The sequence below is a fragment of the Corvus kubaryi genome, unplaced genomic scaffold, assembly GCF_017639235.1.
Source record: "Corvus kubaryi isolate FWS band 111438036 unplaced genomic scaffold, C.kubaryi_AGA036_p1.0 135, whole genome shotgun sequence".
Classification (NCBI taxonomy): Eukaryota; Metazoa; Chordata; class Aves; order Passeriformes; family Corvidae; genus Corvus; species Corvus kubaryi.
The window spans coordinates 1,803,924-1,812,202 of NW_024580669.1; the positions used below are offsets into that span (position 1 = coordinate 1,803,924).

The 8,279-nt window shown below is 46.4% G+C and overlaps 1 long non-coding RNA gene across 1 annotated transcript in view; it reads right to left on the reverse strand.

Annotated features, from left to right (window-relative positions):
• Nucleotides 1–2,742: 2,742 nt before the first annotated feature.
• Nucleotides 2,743–8,279, reverse strand: part of LOC121676187 — a 31,922-nt gene continuing 26,385 nt past the window's right edge. Inside the window, exons 3-4 of the long non-coding RNA XR_006020386.1 lie at nucleotides 5,595–5,771; nucleotides 2,743–2,955 (exon numbers count right to left, since the gene is read on the reverse strand). This is a non-coding gene — a long non-coding RNA (uncharacterized LOC121676187). The remainder of the gene's footprint in view (nucleotides 2,956–5,594; nucleotides 5,772–8,279) is intronic.

The window sequence follows — 8,279 nt, forward strand, 5'->3', positions numbered from 1 at the left end:
GCAGTGCTCTGCAAGAAACCCTGAAATCCCTTGAAACGCATTTGAGAGAGCCAAGCTGAGGTGAGAGCAGTGAAGGCAGATTATTCCTCTTAACCTGGGAATAGCACTCCAAGCACCACTTTGGGTGATCTGTAGAGTTTTCTTCAAGGTCTCTCACAAGATGCAATTTAGGAAAGCAGAGCAAGGAGCAAAACCTCTCTGAATTTAAAGTTACAGAACCATTTAGGTTGGAAAAGACTTCTGAGATCATCGAGTCCAACCTGTGATCACCACCTTGACAACCAGATCATGGCACTGAGTGCCAAATCCAGTCCTTTCTTGAACACAAAATGATCCAACATAATGAATCTGATCCAACAGTTGCAGCCTAAGCCCCATATTTCACAGGACATGATGCAAATCCAGATGTTGACCTTGATTCTGAAGAAGTCCAGGCCATGCCCGAGCTGCAGCTTGGCTCCAGATGTTTGTCCTCACATCCAAAGCTGTGTTCTGATCTCCACAGCCCCCTCCAGGTTTCCCAGTGAGAGGAAACAGTGTGGAGGTGAATGGTTGCTCTCAGAGGAGGAGCAGGAGATGAGGAGCAAGAAAGATGAAGCATTTTTGATGAGATTTGCCGTTTTCACACAGACCCCTCTGAATTCCAGACAGCTCCTCTGGGTGACAGTGTCCATATCCGTCGTCATTTGCTGTTTGGGAACATTCCCACAAAAGGATGCAACTTTCAAGGAATGCTCATTTTCCCAGCAAATATCCACATATGCATAAAAAGAAGGGCGGCAGTGTGAAAAGCAAATTAGAATTCCCTGTTTCTCCCTTGCTTCCCAGTTTTCTTCTTCCCTCTCTGAACTTTCAGCCACCCACTTGGTACCAAAAGCACTTTTCCACCACCAGCCCTGGGTGGAACAGCAAGAAAGAATTTGGAAACAACCCCCTGGTTTGAAGCTGTTTCTCCAAACTAGCTGGAGAGGAGTTATGAACAACAATAAGCATTCACCAAAAATCAGAATCCCTTCAGGGACAGACAAAAAGAGCTCCATTCATCCCTCTGCCATGAATAATTCAGCCCTTCTGAACTTGGGAAACAGGGTATTTAGTGTGCTTTGCAGAGGAGGAAGAGGACGGAGATCAGAGGGGCTGAGGAGTTTGGAGATGCCTCTAGGAGGGTTTAGGAAGCCAAGTTAAAGACAACTGGGAGAAGTTTGGAAGGGCAGGAAATCTTAAACGGGATCTGAATGTTCTCAGTTGGCCCAATCCAGGGTGGACAGGTGTGATAAAGCAAAAATCCCCACCTCCACTAACCTGAGCTGGCTCACACACGGAGAATTGGAGGGAGAAGGTTTTAGAGCCGGAATTACTGCACTGCAATCATCCCAATAAAGATTGTGCTGGGGAAGACAAGGGGAATTTTCTGGCTTTTAAGCTGAGGGGAAAGCACAGCTCTGCAGAGGACACCTAAGACAGGCTTTTGAAGGCAGAACACAGAATGTTTTCCGCAGCTCTGCTGCTCACATCTTTAAGCACAGGATTTCAGCAGTCCCTGCCTTCATTAAACAGGGAGCATTATTTCCAGTGGTGACAGCTTCAGATTCCCTAATTTTCTCCTGGATGTGGAATTCCCTTGCCTGCCCGAGCTCGATGCTGTTTCACAACGCCGCGCTCATCGCCTCAACTCTCCTGGGCTTTGACAGATGGAATTAGGATACAGCAGCACTGCAGCAAGACTGCAGATAGTTTCAAACAACTGACTTCAGCACCAAAATGCTTGTAATTCCCATTTTAAATGGACTGGCTTCCCTGGGGAGAGTGCCTGGCTCTTCTAGGTGTTGCAATGAGCTGATAGAGGGAGAGACACATTCCAACAGCCCAGTGCTAATAAAGAAAATTAGGAGCAACTTGCCCTTTCTGTTGGAGGAAAGCCACAATGGGGGAGAAAATGCCATGAGTTTTCTCCACCTGCAAATTTCACTGAGCTGCACCAAAGCTGTTGGCTGTTTCCAGAGGTAAAAGTATCCTTGTATGAGTTTTTGAAAAAAAACAGCACTGTCAGAGATTTCCTCGCTGAAAGCCAGGTGGGTATAGCAGAAATAATAACCCTAATAGAAAAATAAAAGTAGCAATTGTAGCAGCAATAATAACACAATAACTCGGCCTCAAACTACAGCCCTTGCTCAAGGAACTGCTCCAGATTGCAGGGGGAAAGGACAAGAGGTTTTTTTTAAGGTGGATTTGGTTTCGATCAGACTCCCTGTGGCTGCTTGAATGTTTACCCTGGAACAAGGAAGGGGCCAGGGCAGTGGTGGGAGCATCTGGGAAGGGGGTGAGAACTGTCCCTGTAAGTATCTACGGTAGTAATGCTTTGTTTAAAAAGATAAAGATACATAAATTGGATATTAGAAAGAAATTCTTCCCTGTGAGGGTGGGGAGGCCCTGGCATAGGTTGATCAGAGAAGCTGGGGCTGCCCCTGGATCCCTGGAAGTGTCCAAGGCCAGGTTGGATGGGGCTTGGAGCAACCTGGGCTAGTGGAAGGTGTCCCTGCCCATGGCAGGGGTTGGAATGAGATGATCTTTGAGGTCCCTTCCAACCCAAACCATTCCATGATTTCCTGTTTCCATGGTAAATATAATAAGAAAACAAGGACAAAAATGAAAATCCCCCAAAGATTTCCCTCAAAAAAACCACAACACAAAGCACAAGAACTATTTAAGGGACTCGTGAATCAGAATTTCAAGAATTTTTTTATTTTTGTGACTTTCTGATTCTGTCATAAGTTTCACACACAGTTAAGGGGGGGGATGAAGATCTCCACTGGTGGTTGTGGGGAGCTTCCAGATGCCTGTAGGACCATGGTGGGATATGAACAGGAGCTGTTTCCTTATCCTTAGGTCAGTGTCCTTGTAGGAAGATGCTGCCTCCTGTGACATGGCCATGGCATCACCAGGGCTTCTGCAGTCCTGTGACAGGAAAAGAAACAAGATAACAATAACAATAACAGTAATAATAATAACAGGAATGACAACAATAGCAATAACAATAACAATAAACAACCAAAATGTTGGGGAGGGAAATTAAGTAGCTGTAGCAGCAATTTAAAGAACAGAAGAACTGCAAAGGTTAAAAGAGAATTTAAGGCAGCAGGTCCTCCACGCTGGCCAATTTTAAAGACTCATTCTGCTTCTTGTTGATGAGATTTGTGTGTTTCAAGGCTGAATTCTAGAAGAAAAAATGCTTTCCAAATTGACCCGAGGCAATATTTCACACCTTTGGAATTAAAGACCTGTGCAGTGTCAAGCCCTGCATCCACAAACAGCTGACAGGGCTGAGGATCTTTCAGAGTGAACTGCAAGGCTTGAGTCTTTCTTTCCCTGAAATGGAACTGGGAATGTGGAATCTCTGGAATCTCCATCCCTGGAGATGATCAGAAGATGTCTGGTCATGGTTCTGTGCAGCTGGCTCTGGGTGGCCACGTATGAGCAGGGAGGCTGGACCAGGTGACTTCCAGAGGCCCCTTCCAACCTCAGCCAGCCTGTGATTTGGTACAGCTGGTTGGAAAGCTATTTTAAATTCTGCAGGAATTCAAAATATTTTATGTAGGGATGAATTCAGACTCTTCAAGTTTTGTTCCTGAAATGCAGGTGAGAGAAAAGCTCTCCTTCCCCCCACCAGTGTTCTCCTGGTGTTTGCAAAGCCGAATGTTATGTCCCTGCTGTGCCAGTTACAGAGCAAAGAAATTTTTCCATCCTAGAAAGAATGTCCTGGGGATTGGTCTCCAGCTAGAACTCTTCATTTCTGCAGGAATTACCAAAGGGTTCTGCTGGTTCATGCCCTGAATCTCCATCATCACAGCTGAGTGGGTTTGTGAGACTGCTGGCTCTCCTGGAGCAGAAATTCCCTGCTGGCACAACTGTGGATCCTTCCCTGCAAGAAAAAGTTGAGATAAAATGAGGCTTTTTAAAGCAAAATAATCTCCCTGACCCATCCTTTTGCAGCTCTTGAGCTCTGTGGTGACTGGGACAGAGAAGAAAGAGGTGTCCCAGAGCTTTAAGCCTGGGTGGGAATGGGATTGCAAGACTCTGGGAAAGTCAGGATTTCCCTGGGCAATAAACTGAGCAAAAGATGCCAAAAAAAGGCTTAGAGAAAAGCACCACTGCCTCAGGAGTTTGGGGCAGGCATCCTGGTGATTCCTGCTGCATCCTGAGGATGACATCCTGGTGATGCCACCCTTCCCTGCTCCCTCTGCTTGCTCCCACGCCTCCAAACCCACAGCTGGCTCTGTTGGCTGCTCTCAGTGCTGGTATCGGAGCACAGACACGATTTTGTAACTCAAATCCACACCTGGCCAGCCCTCCCCAGGACACCAGATGATGGAGGATGCTGCAAATAACTTGGGGACATTGAAACTGTGGAGTAAACCTCAGACATGAGACCCCTCTTGACTTCTCCTGGAGGCTGTGAAGGGCTGAGTTGCTGCAGCAGCACAAAACAGGGTAAGACTCAAGAATCCAGAGCAGAAGCTGTGCAAGGATACCAAAGTTATTGAGGCCATGAGACTAGTGAGAGCAATAAATCACAGCACACTACGGGCATGATTTTGTTATCTTCATGACGTAAAACCCCTCCTTCTCCTCCTCCCAGCCCTCTCCTGCCCACATGACTTGTGGCAGAAGCAACCCACTGATTTTTTGGGAATGAAGTCATCGGGGACAGCATCAATTCAGCTCTCGAAGCAGATGGAGAGGGGAATCTTGTATCTAGAGCATGTGGGAATACTTCAGGTTTGCTTCTGCAGGCACAAGGTGCTGCAACGTGCCCTTTCCTCCCTCTCCTGGCATTCAGCTCGTGCAACAAAATCAGTTCATGCCAAATAAACCATTGGGTCTGATTCTGTTATCTCTTCTTCCTGCCAGGACGGCTCCCTCAAAGGGCTGGAATGGATGTGAGCAACGCCTGCAAGGGCGGGTGCTCCCAAAAAACAGCTTCTGTCCTGCAAACTGCTTCCTACAGCGCTTTGAAGAGTCATTCCTTGCTCCAAAGTCCCTCCAATCTTCCCATCCTTTCCAGAGAGCTTTAGATCAGCGCTGAAAATAAATAATCCCCAAGGAAGAAGTTTGTGGAGCGAAGGCAAGTCATCCTGGTGGGAGGATTGGCAGAGCAGATGCTGCAGACGGGACCACGGGCGAGCTGGTGAGGGAAAGGGCAAACATGGGAATTGCATTTCCTGGAGCAGAATGAGATTTGGGCAATAAAACTAAATATTCTTGAAATGTGAGGCACGCTTTCATTTTTTTCCGCAGTCTGTGCTGAAAGTGCCGTATGTTTGGGAATGTTCTTGAGAGGAAAGAGGCCGTTTTCAACAGGGTAGGAGGGTTTCAACAAAATTTGAATGAGAGCAAAGAAAGAACAGGACCCCCAGCAGACTGCTTCCCACTTATTACACATTTGCAGCAGGAAGAGGTGAAAATATAAGCATGTTTCCCAGGAAAAAATCATTCATTTAAAAAAAAAAAAAAATCATTGTTGCATCCGTGAGCTCTCCAAAATCAAACTGATAAAACTTCCACAGACTCAGAAGTCTCCAAAATGCATCTCTTACCCCATAAAGTACGGTCAGGTTGTTTGACAGGGCCCCCCTCTTCACTGCTTCCCCAGAGAACAACTGGTGACAGCTGTGGTTGACATTATTTAAACATTTCAGTATTACATTTCTGCTTTCATTTTTCATCACCTTTCGGCTGAAATTCTCCAGGCCCGGCCAGTTCAAAGCAAATAGCTAGAGGAAATGAGAATGAAAAAAAATAATTTTAAAAATCCCAGCCTACTAATTTTTTTTAGAATGGTGTGATTCCAAAATTAAATAAAAGCCTACATAACCTCTTCCAAATCAATGATTATGGTTTAAACAAACAGATTGGGAGACTGAGAGGGAGACAAAATTAGATGGAGAATTACATTTTTCCAAGGAAAATGGGACTGACCTGGACAATGCTTTTGGTGTTAAGATCATCCCACAAGGACACAACAGCTGTGCCCATTTCCAAAAAGTGATGAGGGCTAAAAATAAAGATATAATAAGGAGTAATAAAGATACAACTTCTGTCCCAATGAAGCATGGCCAAATGATTACTCAGAAATGAGAAAGTCAAAGAGAGAAAGTCTCCCACATGGCTTTTTCCTTCATTTATTGTGGGAGCCTGCCTCATTCTGGAGTTGTATTTATAGGCATCAGCTATGGGTGCAGCTTATGGAAGCAGGATCTTGTTAGAGATGAGTCAGGAAAGATGTCAGCAAACCTTACCTTCCTTTCCTGAGCATCCTTGATGCTCAGCCACCTCCTTATTTACCACCCTGTGCTCACAGCTTGTGAGTTCAGCCCTGGAAGTTCAACTTCCACCTCCAGCCCAGCCTCTTTTCACTCAGATTCTGCTCATGGCCAGCTCCACCCTCCTGACTCTGCTCTTCATTGTGGAATTACATCCTCTAAAAAAGGCTCAGTGCCTTGAAGGAGAAAACTGTGCTCTGTAGATTGCTCAAAATGACATTGAAAGTCGAGATATTCAGCCTGTGTTTCCATGCTGTTAAATGAGTTTGGAAATTACACAGCTCTTCCCTGAAACCCACCTGAAGTTCCCATCTCTCCTGGCCATTAACCACTCCCGTTTTCTTGGCACAACAAATGGCCACAGAGAGAAATGTGGAATGAAATCTGTCTCTGCTGGAGGAGTCAGGGCACAGGATGGCAGAATGGGCTGCTTTTAACTGGGGCAGAGGTAATTTTCTTTCCAAGGTGATTTGGGCACATCCTAATTTTTGAGGTGCCACTCACAAAGCTCAGGGAGGTGTGCACATCATTGTAATTTTGGTATGGAATCACAGAATGGTTTGGGTTGGAAGGGACCTTAAAGATCATCTCATTCCAACCCTCTGCCATGGGTAGGGACACCTTCCACTATCCCAGGTTGCTCCAAGCCCCGTCCAGCCTGGCCTTGGACACTTCCAGGGATGCAGGGGCATCCTTTAAGTTCTCTCCTCTAGGAAGCAGATCAGCAGAGTTAAAAGAGATTTGTGGAGATTAACCTCTCCAGCTGCCACAACCACCATTCCCTGCTTCTGCTTCTTCCAAGAAGAGCCACAGCTCTGCAGGGAAATACATTCCAGCTCCTCCCAGCCCCAGCTGTCGGCACAGATGGGACAAGGCCATGCAAGATGCTAAATCTGCCATGTGAGAGCTACATGCTCGAGGCTGTGTTGGCTCCCAGTCCCCTCAGACCTTCACCAGCAGATCCTTCCCTGTCTGCCAGCGTGGAGCATCAACATCCCAGGAGATTCCAGGAGGTGAAGTGGCTTTGCCAAGGCAGTCTGACAAACCAGTGGCAGCTTTGGGAATGAATTCTGGTTTCACCTCTTGGCTTTCGAGGCAGAACAGCCCATGGAAAATGTGGTGTCCCCTCCTCCCACCGACACATTCGCCTCCCAAAATAGAGGCACTTAGACTCTCACAGGCAAAACTGGCTCAAAAATGCAATGATTTAGCTCTCAGACGAGCCAGCAGAACACGCAAAAACAGGAAAGCAAAGAGAGCCCAGCTGTTTCAACCTTCTTTTGTGGGGAGAAATAAATTCATACAACAAATGGGGTGAGGAGAAGGTATTGAGGCATGGACTGGGCTGTCAGAAGGAATGCATTTCCCTCACAAATCCCAGGGTGAGGGTTTCAAAGTTGCTTCAGGGCAAGAGCTCTGGTGAAATGGCCTTTTTTTTTTTTTTTTCACAGCTACCAAAGCATTTTTGCTGTGCCCATAATTTAGTTCCCCAAATTAAGAAAAAGGGAAGTGTGGAAGTGCCCTGGGGGAGTGTGTGGTTTGTGTCTGTGCTCAGTATTGGTCCAGACAAACCCCAAGGAGCCCAGCTAACCTTGGAGCTACCTCAGCAGGAGCATGGATCTGTCAGCTGGACATGTCACACACTCGTCCCCTGCACATGGCACTTGATGGATGAGATGATTTGAAGTTTTTGACAACAGCTTTTTGTGGTGGGGGAAAAAAAATGAGTTTTTTCAGCAAGTTGCAGATAAATGAGCAGAGTTTGCTCGAGTGCAGGGAATGCAGAAAGCAACAGAGTCAGGGATTCGTGAGGGGGATGGAAAATGCAAGGGACTGGTTTTAAAATTAAGGTGTAGAGACAGAGCAAATCTGGTCTTCAAATCCTTTAGTGTTTGTCAGGAGGAATGGGATGGGAGAGGAGAGGAGAGGAGAGGAGAGGAGAGGAGAGGAGAGGAGAGG